Source organism: Tympanuchus pallidicinctus, unplaced genomic scaffold (genome assembly GCF_026119805.1).
Source record: "Tympanuchus pallidicinctus isolate F22 unplaced genomic scaffold, pur_lepc_1.0 scaffold15, whole genome shotgun sequence".
Taxonomy (NCBI): Eukaryota; Metazoa; Chordata; class Aves; order Galliformes; family Phasianidae; genus Tympanuchus; species Tympanuchus pallidicinctus.
In genome coordinates, this window is record NW_026294669.1 from 3,170,423 (window position 1) to 3,190,741 (window position 20,319).

The 20,319-nt window shown below is 41.5% G+C and overlaps 2 long non-coding RNA genes across 2 annotated transcripts in view; one reads left to right on the forward strand and one right to left on the reverse strand.

The window, feature by feature from the left end:
* The window catches only part of LOC128077037 (uncharacterized), a 134,198-nt gene extending 127,937 nt beyond the window's left edge, over positions 1–6,261 (forward strand). Inside the window, exon 3 of the long non-coding RNA XR_008204810.1 lies at positions 5,958–6,261. This is a non-coding gene — a long non-coding RNA (uncharacterized LOC128077037). The remainder of the gene's footprint in view (positions 1–5,957) is intronic.
* The window catches only part of LOC128077036 (uncharacterized), a 35,035-nt gene extending 18,045 nt beyond the window's left edge, over positions 1–16,990 (reverse strand). The window contains exons 1-6 of the long non-coding RNA XR_008204808.1: positions 16,952–16,990; positions 15,699–15,932; positions 14,564–14,712; positions 9,269–9,412; positions 2,157–2,356; positions 453–899 (exon numbers count right to left, since the gene is read on the reverse strand). This is a non-coding gene — a long non-coding RNA (uncharacterized LOC128077036). The remainder of the gene's footprint in view (positions 1–452; positions 900–2,156; positions 2,357–9,268; positions 9,413–14,563; positions 14,713–15,698; positions 15,933–16,951) is intronic.
* Between the last annotated feature and the right edge of the window lie 3,329 nt (positions 16,991–20,319).

Here is a 20,319-nt window from a genome sequence, read left to right on the forward strand (position 1 = left end):
TGGACTAGCTCTTACTTATCCCTGAGGCACATTCACCCCTCCATATAATTAAGCTCTTGGGCTGTTTTGTTAGTGTTGAGAAGCAGGCTTTGCCAAAAGTCATCTGGCTTTCTCGCTTAAAACAGTGACAGGTTTTTCCCCCTCCTTGCTAAAGAAACCTTTCAATTTCATTGCTTGTGTGCCTTAGGTATAATTTTTTTTTTTTTTTTTTTTTTACCTTTCACAGTGTTTTTTTCCTGCCCATAGAATTACACAAAAATGGTCATCAGTGCTCCTGCTGAGAAGACCAGCCACTCTGCACATTGCAGAGAATAACTTTAATATTTAAAAAAAATAAAGACCATACTTCTTTTAAAGATCTTGCTCTAAACAAACTGAATTATTCATGCACAGAATTGTACAGCATTAGAACACCTGTTTTCAATCATGCATAATGTAAAATCACTCATTACCTCACAAGAGCCTCTACATCTCCAGCAATCAAATGGCATTGAAACAGCGGAACAGGTGCTTGGCAGGTGGATGCAAACAGATGTTTTGGGCTTGCTTGTCTTTTCTTGTACAGGTGTGGTGATCTTGTTTTTAGCGGCGTAATTGCTATTTAAATAGGTGATATTTAATTCTTACGTGATTCAATATTTATTTTTGCTTCTTCAATTCCTTTTTCCACTCTGTGAACTGTGTAGGCTCCAGGCAGCCCATGAGATGTGCAAAGCCTCTGAGCTGTGAGGTGGGGTGATGGCATTGCATTACAGTTACTCTGACTTTCAGTCCACAGGTCCTTGCCCACAACGCTTTCTCCCTTCTCTGCAAAATCTGTGCTTAATCACTGCGAAGACCACCTCACTCCGAACTATCTAACAGTGGACAGGGGCCAGGGTATGTTTCCTGAAGGAAATCTGAACAGTGGGTATAGGAGACAGAATAAATAAAAAGATTTGTTTTCAGGCAGTGAACCAGTAGTTGCCCAAAAGTACTTTGGTTCAATGTCTTTCAAGCAGCCATTACTAGTTGGCCAAAACAGACACATTCTGAGTCTTACTTTGGATTTCAACAGTGGCAAATCATTACAAACATCTTTAAACTTGACATTCAGTGATGGATAAAACATGGGGAGAGTTTTTTACACTACCAAGTCACCTGTACCTGTTCCTGCTTTTTGTGGTCCAGCATCTTGGGGAAGTAAAGATAAATATCAGATGCGGTGAGCTGCATCAGTGCTTCATTCAGGTGGGTTAAGAGCAGAACAGGTTTTCATGGTTAGCATACAGTGCTAATCCATATGTAGGGTGTAAACAACTGACAAATGGTGTAGCATGGACCTGAGCAGTAAAATTTTTGGACTAAAACATGCCACCATAACATTAGCCCTGATAACACCTACAGAGCATTACTACAAAGGAGTTGTTTCTTCTGCTAACATGAATTCCTAAATAAATAGAGAGGAAAAAAAAATGATAGTCAGAGCTTCTGTAGTTCTTTCCTCTTCTCCTTATGATCTAGCTGACTGTGGAGAGAGCAGTAAGCAATCTGATACTGCGACTAGAAATGCTTTCTCTTAGACAGTCTGATATGTTGGAAGCACAAACACGTATAAAGCAGTTATATATGCACACGTTTAAGATACTAAATATGATAATAACTGTGTTCACAGAATTTGACCAGCATCAGTTCTTATGCCAGCACAAAGAACGCAATCTACACAGACAAACAAATCCAATAATTTCACCTCAGTATACCTAAATAATTAACTTGATTGTATTTTTCAGCATCAGATACATCATTTTTTTCTTTGAATATAAGCATCTCATTATTTCCAAGCAAAAACAGCAAAAGAACCTGGGAAATTAGGGGATTTGTTCTGATTTTACCTCTAAGAAACAGGTGCTCGGATGCTGGAGTAATAAATAGGAGCAGTTAATGAATCTGTCTTGAAGCAAGTATGACAGAATTTAAATGACACAATTACCTTAACAAGTAGGATAACCAAGGCTGATAACTATGCCCATATTTGTATGTGTATCTGTATACATACAGCTCACACTTGCACGGATAAGAAGTACATCTAGCATTAATTTATGTGTTTATTCATGTGTAGCTTTTCAAATATGTATAAACCAGAGGGAAAAATATCTACTAGTACAAGATAGCTTTACCTATTCATCCTGAGCACATGCATTGCCACAGGACCTCCTCCAGAAGCAGCAGATGCTTGCAGTGAGCCTTCACACCAACATCTCCTGGGCTTCTCTGGTTTAGGCTCCAGAAATCCTCCCTCCAGCACGTGTCCTGGGAGGCTGTGAAATTCCTCTCTTTCTGGGTCAGAAACGTGTGATTTCTAATGTAACAGAGGTTACTTTAAGTGAAAGAATGGCACAGAGAAAACAAGGGTTGAATCAGTGGACACAGGATGAAATTGAAGCTCAACAAACGCTTCCCAGATTCCATTTGGGAATCATTTCTGACCATTTCTTTGGTAGGAAATGTAAACACATTTCACAGAACAGGTCCACCAGCACTCTTTCTTTGACCTCCCACCCAGCCCCAGGTGCTGGAGCTCATCTTCATCCCAGTATGAGTGCGTTTTCAACTTTTCCACAAAGGGCTGTTTGATGTGGAGTGCTGCCTTCAGGAAACGGAGCCGCCCTCATCTTCACTGTAAGAACTTTTGACCACTTTTCGCTGCAGGACCATTTCCCACAACCTTGTCTCCATGACTGGGCTTCAAAGGATGCTGTGCTGCTCATCCCTTTAACATCCTCACCAGTCATGCTGCTTGGATTGGGAGGGGGAGCACTTTTTTTGTGCATTATCTTTCAGTTCATGCCTCGTGTTTTGTTTCTGTCTCAGCTGATGGCAGAGGCAGCATGGATTGGTCTCTCCAGGATGCTCCTGATCAATTTTCTTTTCACGTGAAGTATAAATTATTAACAGCTGCCAGGCACACGGAAGCAATTCACTCTCCAAAAGCTTTCCCACCAAATTTTCCCCACGTTTCACAAAAAATTCTAGGCAAATTAACAAATACCTTCAAGCTTTTCCCCCCAAAAAGATTGATAGAGATATAAAATCAAGGTAGGATCAGTTTGGGTAGGCATAGAAGTCTTAAGCCACTGTCAGAAAATACTCTAGCTGAGGTTACACAGGATTTTTTTCTCTGTAATTTTAGATAGTGGATGTTGTGGGGAGCTCAGGCAGCATCTGGGAGAGGTGTAACCTGTGCATGCACTGCTGGACCCCATGCACTCAAATCTCTATTGCTTGAAGGAGTGACGCGATTGCAAACCTCAGTGGTCTCCTGCCCTGTGCTCCCAATTCCATGCACAATATATCAGCTTTGCAGTGGGATGGATCAAGCCCTGTGGATTTCCCACACTGCAACACTACCACTCCCTTACAACATGTGGGGAAAAGAAATTCTGTGATCTGTGTAACCACTTAGATATGGCCTGTATTTCTGAAACATGGTTTCCTGCTCCCGGAGAGCCAAGCTGCACAGAAGATAAAGCACTGCAAAATTTGGGCAACATCCCCTTTCACATAGCTTCTGCACCTCTCTGAATATGGGTTCCCTGCAGGAACCAAACCTGGCATTGCAAACGGGTATCCCAGTTATCAGGTGTGCATATTTATGTTTGCATGTGCACACATATGCAGTTAAAATACATGTACCTAAAATGGAAGGAGGCACTGAACACCGTGCCCAGCACAAGCCCTGCAGGCCGAGCTCAGTGGGTTTTCACCCAGCAGCTCCGCTTTCAGCCGACAGCTGCAGATCCCAGGTGGTCTGACATTTGAGATAGGGCTGCAGGGAGAGTGGAAGGTGTTTGAGAGAGAAGGGGGCTGTGAACAGCACCGAGCCCTCATCCAGATGGAACCGTTCACCAAATAACCTGAGATACTCTATTACCGTCCATATGTCTCCCAGGTCTCCAAAGGCCATACTCCATTGATTTATTAGAAATCTGCTTTTTTCGGCATGGGTTCTTTCCAAAACAGAGTATAATGTGGGATTTTAGTATCATCTGAAATGCTCTTTCTTAAAAATTAGTTCTTCACTTTGGAAACGCTTCACCAGACTAGAAAGCAAATATTTTGGGATGGGTGCCCTCTCCTCATGTACCCTTTTAACAAGTTTCTTCCTGCCACAGCAAAGAATAAAACATTTTCTAGGGCATTTCTGTGATAAATAAATGACTGAAGGCACAGTACCAATGGAGCAAAAGCCACCATATGGATATAACTATGCTCACAGTCTGCCTTGTGCCTATTTCTTCCTTAGCATAGAAGCCTGGCAGAATTATTTTATTGTTTTAGCACTGCAAACAGTTGTTATTAGTGTATCTTATTTATAGTCGGTTCTTTGCAGCACTGTAGTAATATAGAAAAATATCAGTTATTTCATCACACTGGTGAATTTAATGAACCTGAAGGTGTGTGTTATTTTAGCACTTGCTGCAGCTCCTGTGAAAACCCAATGGTGCTAAAATCTGTAAACCTGTCACTGCTTAAGTAATAACCTTGTTAAAAGCATCTTCATTTAACTTATTTCAGCTTTTGCAGAATGCAGGTTTTATTTTATCAGTGCAGGGAATAGGTGTTTCCAACCAAACCACTTATTGTAAATATATTTAATTGTAGTTCATTAATTTATTCACAGTGTTATTGCTTTTATTTTAACACTTAGTTTAAATTAAGCGTTGTCTAGAATTGAGTTCCCATTTTCGATTTTTTTAAACAAACTCTTAATTTATATGAAATATCTTAGGTTAGAACAGTAAATTTTATTCTGCAATATGGAGAATGCTCCTTGCATTCATTAATATCCCTTTATGCTGCAAGAAATGAACTTCCTTTCTTAACACTACAGACAGGAAAACAAAATGAGATTTTTTTTTTTAATCTTGCCACTGTGAAATTGGACTTTTTTTTTTTTTCATTTAAAAATATAGAGAAAATGAAGCATTGACAGCATATGTTCCAAATTATCAGTTGATCCTCACAAATACACACTGACAATTACTGAAATTTTGGCAATTTAAAAAAAAAAAAATGGGAACTCCCTGCTACTTAACATCGTTCCTCAAAAGTGAAGTGTAATTTGCACCATCACTTCTTTATAGTACCAGTGATACTTCCTTCATTATTACACCGTGGCATTGTTTGTGACAAATGATAAAAGCATCAGGTTCCCAGTAAATTTTTACAAGGTGGGCAATTATCCATCCATTAATACTCTTTCTTTTAGACCTGCAATGCTACCGTATGCTGCTTGGCACACCATGCATCCCAGGGAACAAATCCTCAGAACCTCATATGGCCACCCTGAAGGGCAAAAGATTGCAGTAGAGACTCGACTTTGTTGGTTACTTTGAAATAATTATTGGAGTTGCTTATCCAGAATGCTTCCTTTCAATTGCCATTTTTGGGAGGGCTGTGTTATTCTTTTTTTTCTATACTTTTGCTCTCCTACTCAGTGTGGTTCTGTTTCAGTGTTTATTGATTTGTACTTTGGTGTAGGGCTGTGACTACTATAAATCAGAGCACCAGCATCCAAGAGCATGCAACGCCCCTTGTTCACACTGCACATGAAGATGACCTGGCCACTTAAGTGCTTCTGGCAGCAGAAGTTTCTGGCCTAAAATCAGCCTTGATTTTAGCTTGCAAACAAGTCAAAAGTGTTGTTTAATGTCATTCTTTCTCCTAATTTTGGTGTTGAAACCCCTATGAGGGATGGCAGTGTATAGTGCTAGTAACTGGCCGTGCTACATACACAGCAAGAGCGATGCAATAGGAGGCATTTACTCCTGATTTGGAAATTAGGGAGCAAGGATGGATGAGAAAGTCACCCCTTGAGGTGGGATTAAAGAATAAAAGTGGGATTGCAGCAGTATCCCAGAGAAAAGGCACACTGTGCATGCTGTGGGGTCACCACTAAATTGTTGTTCTGGTTGCAGACCCAAAGAGTGCAAACGTGCCCCAAGAAGAGAGAACAGAATGAGAAGATAAGCCAAGCTGCCAGCCCTGTGTCTGACTGTTGGATTGGGATTCAGGGCAGGAGTTAGGATGCTTCACATCCCAACAGCTGCACTCTGTCTTCAGGATCTGAGAAACTGGACAAGACAACTGAAAAGGAATCCAGTTGTTTAAGCTTCGGCTGGGATTGTGTTTATATTTGTTTTGCTTGTAGCCTTTCGTTTCCAGCCTTGCAACTAAGAGCCTGACCTTGTCTTGCTTAATAAACCTCATGTAGAAGCTTTATTTTGTCATATACTGTGTTCCATGCCAAGGGGAAGATTGATGGGTGGGATCGGTGGGGTTGCAGAGCAATAACACGTCCCATGGGTATTCATCCTGCCCTGTGCTGCAGCCCGAACATTGAATGGAGCTAGAGCTATGGCATCTCCTGGCCAACACATCCTCTGCTCGTGGGTGTGCTTAAGTCTGGGGCTGTGCTTAAGTCTGAAGCTCCAGGGGCTTCACCACCATGAGTGTGGTTTGGGGGCTCACAGCTGGCCACCATGCTTAGCTCTTCTAAGTTCCTCTCCAGCCACACATGCGAGGTTGGGTTATGAGATCCTACCTGCCCTGACTTTAGCTGGGTGTGCTGCTAAAGAAACCTTGAAGAAGGGCTGCCAGTGCCAAGCATCCCCTTACAGATCTTCTGTTGACATTGGAAACTATTGCAGTTCAAATTGGAAAAAAAGAAAAGAAAAATCCAACTTACACACAGCATTGATGAGCCAGCACTGACTACAGCCACAGATGGGAGAGAGGATGGAGAATGGCAATACTGGTCCTACATGTCTGAACCCTGTGCACTAGGGCAATCCAGCTGCCAAACTGGAAGGGGAACTTCCCTTTCTACAGCATAGAATGGCCTAGCAATGGGTTTAATTCACATCTACGTTGTATTGACCTGAGCTACTTCATAGCTAAAGCTCCAACTATTTATCTCGAGACAAGATAATTCCAGGTAAGGTTTCATGTTAATGACCTTGTCTTCACATAATACAAAACCATCTCAGTGTAGTTCTGTACACACTGCTAGTACCAAACCAGAGCTAAGTCAACATAATATTTATGACCATAATGCTAAAAATGTGAGATTCAATTTAAAATTACTGAGCAGAAATCAGAATTTAGTAAGATTTCTTGTTAAGCCAGAATCCCACAACAGTAATAGCAATTTGACCCACATAACTTTTTTTGTTTCTTAAGTTCTACTATTACAGACCAATTATACATTCTTGAAAGAAATGTTATTAATTATTGAAATATTAAAAGCTGGAGTCATTGTTTTTCTCCACTTAGCATGCCTTTTAAGAGAGATTATAGAGAGGGAATCTTTTGATAGTCTTAAAATATTCACCAGTGCTAGAACAATTTAATGAAATTCACATTTATTTCAAGGATTTTTTTAATTAAATCTATTGGTTGTTGGTATCCGTAAACCCTTAAGAATAAACACCTGCAGTGTTTTATTATGTAAAAAGGTAGTTTAATTGCATCATATTTATCACAGACAAATCAAGCCCTATTCAGAAGATAATAATGACACAGTAATTGGACCAGTAATTGGTTCAGGATGATTCAATATTGTACTAATAATCATAAATACTACTGTCTCCTGCTTTGGTACAAGGCTGACACTATATTATAGATTGGATTTGGTGCAATAAATATTCGTGAACTGGGTCCAGCAGTGCCTAGGTCTTTAGTTCCACTGTGTTAGTAAATAACAGGTATCAAATAATAGTACATCCTACATGAGCAGTGATTCCTCACACGTGGCACAGAGTATGCTGTGCTCTTTTCTGCCTCCAAAAATGGCCGGAATAAGCATCTGTACAGTAAAGAATCTCCTTGCATTAAGCATCAACATTTGCCTTGAGATGTTTCCACTCCAGGCAAACCTGGTCACACTCAGAGCCAGTTGTAAAGTAGACTCATTTGGTTTAAATCTTGTTTTCTTTGGCTTTTTGCCTGTTCGTTCCTATTTATTCTTATTAATAACAATGGGATAAAGGGACTGAACTGCAAAACGAATGCTGAACATTTAGCATCAAAGAAGACATAGGAGAACAGATAAAGTAACCCAAAACTGATCACTCCTAAGCTCCACAGTTGGTCAGGGAATAATCATGGTGCATAGAAACCAGTACCACCAGTGCTTTCTTAGAGATAGTCTCTTTTTCATGCATTTGCAGTATTTCCTTTGTTTGGCTGCTCTGGAATACAACTACCCCAGGAGAGGCATTGCACTTATCCCTGCTGCTGCAGCCTCTCAGGGCTCCATGTTTCCAGTATGAATGGTTTGTTTTTGGGAAACGGGATTATTTTGTGCATGGAAATACCACCTGAAAGTAACCACACCATCACAATGCTAATTGGTTGCTCCTTATTACTGTCTGTCACGTCAGCTATTAGGCCTGAGCTTCTCAAACACAGGTAGCCCTGAATGAAAGGACTCAGATTCATGCTTAGGCAGAAAAAGATGAAAGAGATGGCAAATTTTCAATATGCTTCTTCCCTGGCTTTCACCTGAAGCTTCAACCAGAGTTTTCCAGACTGCCCTGATGTGATCCTGCTTAGTATTGTGCCACTTGAAGTTCCCTATCACGTCAGTAAAAGCACTATTCATCCCAATTGTGCAATATAAATTGTCCCACTGATACCCAACTGTAATCTACTTTTTTTTTTTTTTTTTCCTCTGTTTTTATTTGTATGGATAAAGTTATTATGCCAGTTTTATTATTTTCTTTCTTGCCTTGACTTGTGGAGAGGGGGGAAGAAATCTAATCAATCAAACACAATACCATTATGGCAAAGGGCGGATGGTAGGAGGTGACATTCCTGTACCAATTGCTTGTTTATGGTGCCTTGATACAGTATAACGTGGCACACAAAGCCACTCACATGCCACTTAATGATAACTGTGAAAATCACGCCTGTCACCGCCGCATTCAGGGGAGGCTTGGCGGACCCTCAGCACTGCTCCTTCGCCAGGGCTGCGAGCTTTCAGAGGGAGCCAAAAGGGAGTGGAGCCTCATTATCCCCGAAACAATGATCCTTATTCACTACACAGAGAAACTTGCTTTTCATTGACGTATTATATAGCTCGGAGCTGGAATAGAGATAACGTATCCCCTTTATCACTGGAACAAAAGATTGGGGGTCTTTGCTCCTTTGCTTGGAATAATGCCCTCAGCAGCCCAAACTAGAGTGTTGTTGGTTGTTGGGTGGTTGTTTTTTTTTGAGAATTTACCTCTTTTCCTTGAATTGCTTTGCATTCAAGGAATGGTGCAGCAAGGCCCAGGTACAGGCAGCAGCCAGGCTGAGTACAGTGTTGAGATTTCATCTCTCTGTCCGTCATCTCGCACGCTGACACTGGCCCTCCCAACCAGAATACCTGAAGGATGGAGGAACGGAGGGAGATGAGGAGTGCAGACAACCAAAGAGACATCTCATATTGCAAAGGGTACTTAGGGAAGTCTCTTAAGACTATATAGTGAAGGAGACATAGCATATGCACTAAGGCTGAAAGCAATCTGTACAAATGAAATGCCATGGCTGAATGGCATCAGGGGACTGGTTCATCATAATGGAGTGAAAGTAATGGGGCCCAAACACACCCCAAGATAGTGGCAACTCTGGGAAGGCATGCAACACCCTGTCATACCTTCCCGTTTCTTTTTTTCTTCCTCAAAGCTCCGTCACAAAGTCAATTTTAGACTTTGCCCAACTCTCTCTTACCTTTGCCTGGTGCGGGGAGGAGGAAAGGTGAGAAGACAGGAGAGCTATCACTGTGCACAGCCAGGCAGGCAGGCAGCAGAGGTAGCAGCAGAGGTAGAGGAACAGAATGTGTTGAAAGCATCATGATCCAGTGCCAGGAAATAACAGTTAGCATATCCCTGAATGACATTTACAGGAAACCTATGTTTCCTTTTCAGGGCCATAAGCTTCAACAAACTGGTGTGTTCAGTCAGCCCTTCCCCATGTACAGTATGGATGCCACAATTTTCTCAGCATATGCTCAGCTGCGTCCTTCTGATGGCATCCATGTTGGCGCTTTTCCATCTATAGGCATGGAGGGATGTCTTCATCTTCTGCAGGAGTCTGGGGCTACTGCCAAAGGCAGGCATCCAAGCACCGCAGGCAAGGAGAGGGGAGCGTTTTGGTTCCTGAATAAGGATTAGGCTTTGCAACACCTGAGCAGTGAAAATCCTGTGGAGCTTTGGTGGCCGGAGCCAGGAACCGCCGCAGCTCTGCTGAATATTGCTGAGCTGAGCCCCATTTAACCAAGGTGAGCGTGTGCTGCAGAGCAAATTGTAGAAAATTTAGGAAGCAAATGGCAAATAGGCAGCCCCATGAAATGTCCGTATAAATGCCTCAATGACTTTGGCTCTGATACATTTCTAATGTGTAAGAGAGAACAATTTCATTAGCTTAACTCACTCCCAGTTCTCACCTAAGGAAAAATTGGGCCACCAGTGCTCCTCGTCCTAGCGCTGATTTAGTTGTGTGGAGCCAAGAACCCTTTGATCTTTTGTTATATGCTCCTGAGGAGCCCAGTAGTGCACCATCCTGAGCAACAATACTAGTTAAATCCCTTTATAATTTGCTTTGTTTTTAATCACAAGCAGAAAAGGGGGAAAAAAATCACCTCTCCCTTTTTTTGCCCTGGAGCTTATCTAGTTCTTGTCTTTTCACAGTATGGGCCAAAATGTGCTCTTCTTTCTTGAGAAAGGAGGATTGCAGTGACATAAACAGGATACCCAGACTTAAGGGCAGGATTTTGTCTACACACTCCTTTATCCACTGTACATTTATTGCACCTAATACATTTAGGGGAAGAGAATGGAATTTACTTAGATATTAAATGGCCTTAGAAATCATTCTTAACAAGGAATAAAGCATTTCCTTTACAGAAAATCACGCTATAGAATAAGTGCTTAAGTTAATTTAAAGAGAAAATTAGGAAAACAAAGGCGGAGTGCCGGAGATGTGGATAGGCATGCACCAGCTCACACCTCTGTGAGTTAGAGATGCAGAAATCCTCCCTCCCCTCCTGCCTGACCCATGTGCTTTGCTGAACTGAAAGGTAACTGTATTGATCGGCGGCCATAAAAGCCCAGCAAACACAAAGCAGCCAGAGGTGATAGAGATGTGAATTAAAAGCTCTGTTATGGCTCTCCACCTGATCAGGAGAACCCTATTTAGCTCAGCCCCTGGAAAGAAGTTGTCTTCCACTTTTGAGCCATTTTTCTTATCCTCTTGCTTTTTCCAAAGAAATGATGACGGTGCATGGCTAATTAACAACAAAGAATAATTGAACTAAGACTCTAACTATCTACCTTTAAATCAAAGGAAGGAGGCAACCAATAGTAAAATTTAATCTGTCCTCTGGGGCAGGAGACAGCTTACAGGTTCAAGTCAGATAGCAAATGTAGCTAAATGGCAGTCAGAAAAGATCATGTGACTGGGGGCTAAAAACTAATTAATCTCCATAAAGCTGTAAGTGAGGTAGGTAAGATGACTTGAAATCTGATTACATTATTGCATTTAAGGAGGGAAAATGCAGCATGTATTTTTCATGTTGATTTTAACCACCTGAGCCCTTAATGACATTTTGTACCTTGAAAGAAAAACTCATATTTCATCCATATTTAAAAAGATCTACAATGATGCTGTTGTTGGGAGCAGAGTTTACAAATTTAGCCTAAATAATGGTGCAGAGTGCATTTCTAAACTTTTTTTCCCCCTGTAGCCAGGCGAAGATCCCAAGTTAACTATGGGAAGACACAATGTCAAGCATGGAACAAAAACTAAAATCAGCCTTAGAGCAAGGATAATTTTACTGTATGCTCCATTACAGGGAAAAGAAAAAGACGTTGCATTCTAACTGACTGCTGAGGATGCATGTGCTTTGCTCCTTTGATTTGTAAACAACCTGCGATGCTAAATTCTGAATTAGTGGGAACAGAGCACTGCTTAGGATTTCTATTATTTATAACCAGCTACAAAGCAAGGAATACACAAACAAGCACCAAAAATAAGACCACAGGCAGATGGCAGACCTCAATTCCACGCATCCAGTCCAAATACACACTGAGCAGACCCACCTACCCTACCCTATGAACCTTGATGTGCATTTTTCAGGCTTCAGTCATAGCTGTGGGCATAATCTTTGTCTCTTGCATAGCAGCATCCATAGTAATATCAGAGAGTGGGACATACCACGCACACATACCCCAAAGACAGAGGCTTTCTCGGAGTCAATTAGGGGTTCTGTGTGGCATTAGCAGCAACCTGAATAGGGACAGCTTTATGCAATGAAAAAGTGTACTTTTAAAATGTTTGTAATATACTTGATATATACTGCCATACAAGTATATAGCGGCAATAAATAAATAGCATTTAAGTTAACAAGCACACGTTTATAGGTATAATAATGGCATTTTGCACTAATGCAACACCTTTGATCCCAGAATTTCCAAGTCCTTTGCAAGGACTAATTAATTAAGCTTCAACACGCCCCTGCACCAGATGTTATTAAAATACTTTTATGGCTTACAAATTCCACAAAAGATGTGCTTGTATTTCATGTCATATCGTGCCTCCCATCCAAGGCAATTACTTTTCTCCTCACTTGGCTCTGCATTGCATGGGAAACGATGCTCACATGGGCAGCAAGATTCCCCTGCAGCTTTCAGCCTCTTTTTGCAGGTGGGGAAATTTAGAGGTTCATGTCTGCCCCTTCACCCCTCCCTTTAAACAGCTCCCTTGCTACGCTTATCATTTTCTCCTAAAGCCTCAGACTTCCTCTGTTCACTTCCCATGTCGCTTTTTTGCTATGACCAATCTTCCTCACACACTCTGTGATTTTGCAAGTTGCTCTTTAAAGTTAAGCAGACATTTTTCCCACATGGTGAAACTGTCGTGTGGCTGAAAAATGTTCTCCTCACACACACACCTTTTCTCTCAGGAGCCAAATCATTACACGCCTTACATCTTCATTCCTGTTTTTGCCAGAAGCCAACATGAGTTCCAGTTCAGAACCTACTTGCAAAAGACTTAAGGTAAAGCAACTTGGCAGCCAAACTTGTTGGATGAAAATGTGTGTTTGCAAAGTCTGGCACAGATGGAGGCACCTCTTGCATGAACCCTTAGTCTCTCTGGGGAAAAGACAGCACACAGGAATTAGCTCTCAAACCTAATCCTCTGCTTATCACTCTTATCTAGAGCTGGCTATGAATCCTTCCCTGCACTTCGCTTTGTAGGAAACTCCCACACAGAGCAAAGTTTGGCTTCTTAACTTACTAGACTTCAGAAAAGCCAAACAGACACTTGAATTTAATTTCTGTTGGGCAATTCTCATGAGAAATCAACTCTCTTCTCTCTCTTTCCTCCTCCTTCCAAAAGTAGGCTCTCAGGTACCTGATGAGGAGGAAAATCTCACAATGCTGCTCTATAAGCATGTCAGTTCAGAATACTCTACCTAATTTATTATTTACTGCAACTGCTTGTGTCTTCTGATCATCAACCAGAATTTGGCCACTGAGTTCAATTTGTGTGTGGTATAACTGCACACGTGCATAGACAACCTTGCTTCATATGCATTGTGCCCTAGAAAACATCCAAGAAAATGCTCAGATGGTTTTAATGTTTCACTAAATAAATGCCGGCAGAGACCTTATGTTGACTCTCTCTTTACCTGTTTATATTTTCCTCTACAAGGTAAAAGACCACATCACTTCTTTTTGCAGTTATGGGACTCTTAGTGATAGGGACTCATATGTCACAGATAAGCTTCAAACTATCCATAATTTTACCCTTAAGCATCAACAACAACCAGCCCCCATCTATGTATCATTGTTATCCAAATTCCTTAATGCACCTGGAGATGGACAGACACAAACACAGAATGACCCTCCACAGTGCCATAGGTCTAATGTTCCCTGGCTGCAGGTAGTTTGGACACACATTTACATTGCTACGTGGAGCACTTCTATGATGCCACTGATGATGCCACAGGCCCTCACCAAGTAAAGAGTTTTTCACTTTTCCTTCTTGATATAATTTGTCCTTGTGGTATTTGCCATTAGTCTTGGAATTTTCTTTATCTGAACTCTGTATTTTTTGCCATTCAAACAGCTCACAAGAGGCCAATTTTAAGCATCCTGTACTATTAGTTCCTGCATGGCTTTTCTATAGTGCTGTGACATACAGTTTTGTGCCAGCCTTTTTTTGGGAAATGCACTGACTGACCACCATTGAGTGGAGCCTTTGCTGTTCCTTCACAAGGTACTCTGCAACTTTCTTCTTGGAGGAAGTAAGATCATTCCTTTCATGGCCAAAGGAGAGGGAATCCCCATGCCAAACTTCAGATTCCTGACATAATTTTCCACCTACTCAGCTGTAACTGTGTCCCAGCACAAGCACATTCCCACACAACTCTAGGACATTGCAGCTTTCACGGACCCCTGGAGAGCAGAACCTACCACGAGAGCACATTTCCCTTAAATAAAAAGGATCCTTTAGAAACAAATAGCAATCTTACCTTTTCAGGTCACAGATCATGCAGCTGAGTCCAGCTGGACTGAAAAAGTATTTGTACCATACAGATGTTGATACCACAGCTCAGTGTGCTTCAATAATCACATGAAGGTACAGAAGAACCAAAATTCCTTGGCTGAATTTAGGCTGTACCTGCAAAAAAGTCATACCATGTCATTTAAGATGCCATAAGGTGTCATACTTTCTATTATTTTTTTTTCGTTTTATCCTCTTACAAATCTACGATTTCTACCCATATCTTTTAAATCCTGCAGAGATTCAAGCATTTTTTAGGTAGAAGTGTTGTATTGTAATCAAAGGATTGGCCCATGGACTGGACAGTCCTCACTTTTAGATACTTGAGACCAGAAACTGGATACAAATCTATCTAATGGTTCTTCAATAAGAAGGATGGCAGGGAAATTCTGGTTTAATATAAGAGCCAATTCAACTATTAATCATGATTATAGATAATTCCCAGCGTGGCATGGTATCATTTAATTTCCAAAAAAACAGAGGAAGTGGCAGCACTGCCATGAAATAATATCAACCCCTTTCCCCCAAAAAAGAAAAAAAAAGGCTTTATAACCTTTTCTTTGCATAGGTCATAAATTACCAATCAGACATGTAGATCCCGTTTAATATTTTAAAATCTTGTTGTATATACTCTTTCTCCTTGTTCATGCTTTGTCTTTACAAATACACTTGGCCATAACGAAAATAAACCTGCTGAAGTCTCTGTGGCCTGAGACAAGCTATAACACATTTCTGCACCACGGGGTGGGCTCATGGGATACCTACTGAGAAAATGCATCCCCTCTGCGCATGCCCAGACTATTAAAATGAATTGACATGTTAATGCTGACAGGAAAAGAGCACAAGAGAGCTTGCTAAATTACTGCTCAGTCAGGCACTAGGAATTCCTGAGTGGCCAACTCCTGAGCAAAACCTGCAGCAAGGAGACGAGGGGAAAAAAAGAGAGGAAGAAAGGAGAAGGGGCAGGGGGGGAAAGCAGAAAAAAAAGGTGAAGTGGGTGGAAAAAGAAACTTTATTGTCAAACGCAACAAACCAAACAAACACTGAGGGGTTGTCATGTTAGCGACGCACCTACTCATAAATCATATGGATTTTAATCATACCTGCCACCTCAGCTTGCTTCTCCCCTGAGAAATTGTTTTCTTTTTGCTCCCTCCTTCACTCGCTTTCAATTATCTGGAAGCTGTTTCTCGTGTTTATTTATTTATCTAAAGTTCATATACAGTATGCATGCAGAAATTTCCTCTGGGGGACCAAGCCTAGGCAGATCATACAGGGATGCGGTGGAGCGTAGCAGCTAACAGCTCAGATGAATGTACTCAGTCTCAGAAAACCTGCTTTGGACCACAGTGACAAGAGAAGGGGAGGACAGAAAGTAATTAGTGTGTGTACAATGATGGATTATGGCTTAATATTCAGGCATTTCACCTTTTGACTGTTATAGGTAGGCCCACAAGCTGACAAACAAAGTCCACATTCTTGCCAATAAGGGGAAAAAAAAAAAGAAAAAAAAAAAAAAAAAAGAGAAAAGGAAAATAAAACACTCTTTTGAACAAACCATGACTTCTGTTTGGTGAGAAAATTGCAATTAGTTGTTTTATTTGCGTTTCAGACCTTTTATGGTTTTGAAAACATCATATATATGCTCATACAAGGGGAATCTGAGGGACAGCTGCTTGGCACATTTCTGACAAGCTGGCATAATATTGTTTTTATGTCTCACAGCTTCTATATGTAACTTTAGTAGAAAAGAGCAACTCAGTCTCTCCAATTTTAAGGAGGGAGTGAACTGCCAGTGACCTTTCCTCAGCTCTGGGAGGTGAACGTATAGCACAGATCCATCAAGACATGAAGATCTTATAGACAACTTAAAAAAAAAAAAAAAATCAGTTTTTTTAAGCCAGACCAAAGGAAAAATAGACAAGAAGAGTTCAACAGTGAGCTGCAACTACAGGAGAAATAGAGCTTTAACTCAAAAATGAGTTTAGAGCAGGGTTCAAACAGGAGATCTGCATGTGGTCTACAGCAGCTTTTTTAGGGACGTTTGAATCTACGTTTGCTATGCAAGGTATTACTCAGTTAAAGGACCATCTAGACAGCTCCCCCATTTGGAACACTTGTAGAAATTAAATGGTAAAGAGATTCAGCTGGCCATGCTTTGAGGTGGAGAGTGAGCATAGCATTCCCAAAACCCCCAGCTCCTTTCCCAAATGCAAGGAGCTCACACTTGCATGCTCTCTGTTCCTTTGCAAACTCTGCTAAAACCAAATAGACCTTGAGAGCAAAGAGTTTCTTATGCACTACAGCACACCAAACTTTTTGTGTAAAGAGTAGGTATGCCAAGGGCAAAGCATACCATTCACGAGGTGAGGATTCACAAGCATTTCTGTCTGCGTTGTCCTTAAATAAATATGTGCAGGACCTACATGATACACCATAAACACCAAATAATGACCAAAACATATTCCACTGACGTAATGCTTCACAAATAATGATGTTACCGAATAACCTTATTATCTGACCTGGATCATGGCCGTGGCCTGGCGAGGAGCCCATTTCTTGACCTTCGTCTCTCAGAGGTACCTAAGCCAGAACACAAAACAGGTGGTTTCTTGTGAGCAAAACTTATTTTTGAAAAACCATGTGCTTTCTGCCTGCAGCTTCTTCGACCTAAAGATCAAAGCCCTACGGCGTGTACAGTTCACTCCTCTGAAATGCCAGCTTCCTTGTTATAAATGACATGTTGCAGATTTGGTGTAACTTTCGTTTCATTTCATATTTTAATTTGCAATCTCAGATATCAAAGAAAGCTAAACTGACAAAAGACAGCTTGTAAACCTATTCAAGTGGAGTTTTCAATGGTTTACATAAATCAACCCATAATCTACTTTATTTAAATCTCCGAATGTATAAAAGGCTGCAGTTTGTCAGAGTAAGATAAAATGCATATATTAATGAGAATGTAGGGGAGCAACATGAAGAAACATTAAACAGTACACAGCAGTAGGACATAAGCAGACTCAAGTCTCTCCTAGTTACTATGAGTTGCAGTGAATCCTTGTGGTCTGGCTGGGTTCCACCCACCAGGGAGGTGATGGTTGGTCTAAAGGACTTGTGCTGTAACAGGCTGCCCAGAGAGGCTGTGGATGCCCCATTCCTGGAGGTGTTCAAGGCTAGGTTGGGTGGTGCTCTGGGCAGCCTAGTCTAGTATTAAATGTGGAGGCTAGTGGCCCTGTATGTGGTGGGGTGGGATGGTTGGCAATTCATCATCCTTGAGGTCCCTTCCAACCCAGGACATTCTGTGATTCTGTGTCAGCACAGCAATTGCTCACAAACGAGGTACCCAAAACATCCAATAAACTGGTGTTTCTCCAATCTGGTTGGTATTTTCTACATGCTCTTCCTCCACTTCACTCCAAAACCAAGAACGTCACAAATCTGTGATGGTTTTATACTTAGAGACCTACAGGGAAATGTGAGTTATTCCTTTTTTTTCAGTTCCCCAAGTTTTTGCAAAAGGTTAATTTCTAGTAAATGGTCCAAATAAACAACCTTGGGTTGTCAGCAATACAGTTATACTGTGTAGGACCTATGTGAGGTAAATGGATCTAGATATAACACTAATACATTACTTTCAGCTTCATGTTACTCAGATGACAGGAATAAGTGCCAAAGTTTTGACAGATCTTAATTTAAAACAAACAAACAGATAAACAAAACAAACAAAAAATCAAACAAAATCCCTGAGCTCTTCAGTTAGCTTCACTTCCTCCCAACCTTGCAGTAATACAAGTTTTCCGTATCCAGTTGGGGGAAAAAAAGAATAGTTACCATGGAAATTGCCACAAATCTTTTTATTTCAGACTCCTCCAACAGAGGAGCATGTTTATAAAGACACACATAGAATCCACTCATCGTTTACTTTGGCACTGATATAACTATGATTTTTTTTCCCCAAGTTTTACGAGGTATTTCACAATAATTTGCTCCGCTCTTGTTCTCATTACAAAAGCAATATTAGAATGATAATGACTTACATGCTCTGTCATACTATACTACCCTGACCTTTTCAGTATGCTGCCTTTTGAAAGCTTGACAGGGCCACCTCTCCTGCACACACTAACATGGCAGAGAACTGTGACCGGGGAACGGGAAGGAAAGAGAAGTGGATGACAGCATCAGACAATTTGCCAAATTCTTTTAAGCTTTAAATAACCTTTCTCTAACTCATCGTTTTTTGGGTTTTTTTTTTTGTATTCAAGCAGATTTCCTGTCTCTTTCCAGCACTGCATGTCCTTGTACTGGTCATTCAGTGCAATGACTTATCTGCAGTAGGTGCTCCGCAAAGCAAGAGGTCTCAACCCACGTCCTGCTGCTTGCATATCAGTTTGGCCCTCTGAATTATTCATCAGCTCAGGAACAAAATCAGAACTTGGTCCCAAATGACCAGACATCTCTTTTCTCAGCATACATAACCTTTATTTTGTTGTTGTTGTTGGTTGTTTTTTTTTAATGTGCATCGTAGCGACCAAGCCTGTCCCTTTAGATGTGTGCTCTGCTTACTTCTGTAGGATAGGAAATTTTCTTCAGCTGCATTCCCTGCTGCAAATTCCCCTGTGAAAGATCAGGAGAGTGAAGGCAGCTCCACACAACAGGGCCAGCTCATTGCACAGGCATGGAGTCACTGGGGGACATGCTCACACAGAGCACGTTCCTCCTGCTTCCTCACTTGCTGGAGCAGAAAGCATCAAAAAAATGTCCCAAAAGAGAGCTATTTCAAATCTTCTGCCTCTTGTGTACAGTTATTAGTGGGACAAGGCTGCATCATTCCTTGAAATCAGTATGGAAGAAGGCAGGAGTTTTAACATGACTGGAAACCTTGAGATGAGGAAAATATTCCTAGAGATCTTAGGGTGGATTTGGTAGGTGGGTTTCCTCTTGGTCATCACTCTTTACCTTTACCAGCCCAAGCTTTGATTTGCAGTGCTCATAGCCATCCAAACAACACTTGTGTTACTGCTAATCTCTATTTTTGGAATTATTGTGGTTCAAAGGGAATCTTTTAGAATTCAGCTAACATCCCTCAGACATTCCCTGATACAAAATACTGCCTATCTTTCTGCAGCAGAGGTGCAGATTGAGAGGCGTTCAGCCTGTAATACCTCCATCTGCACTCCTTGCAGGTGTGCTGAAACAACCTATAAACCCTGAGAATCACAGAATCACAGAATCACAGAATCACAGAATCACCTGGGTTGGAAGGGACCTCAAGGATCATGTAGTTCCAACCCCCCTGCCTAGCAGGGCCACCAAACATACACATTCAGATCAGGTTGCCCAGGACCCCGTCCAACCTGGCCTTGAACACGTCCAAGGACGGGGCATCCACAACCTCCCTGGGCAGCCCGTTCCAGGGCCTAACTACTCTCCTTGCGAAGAACTTCCCCCTAACATCCAACCTAAATCTTTTCTCCTTCAACTTTGATCCATTTCCCCTAGTCCTGCTGTTGTCAGCCCTTCTGAAGAGTTTACTCCCCTCCTGGGTGTAGGTTCCCTTCAGGTATTGATAGGCTGCAATGAGGTCGCCCCGCAGCCTTCTCTTCTCCAGGCTGAACAAGCCCAACTCCCTCAGCCTGTCCTCATAGGGGAGGTGCTCCAGCCCCCTGATCATCTTAGTTGCCCTCCTCTGGACCCTTTCCAAGATCTCTATGTCTTTCTTGTACT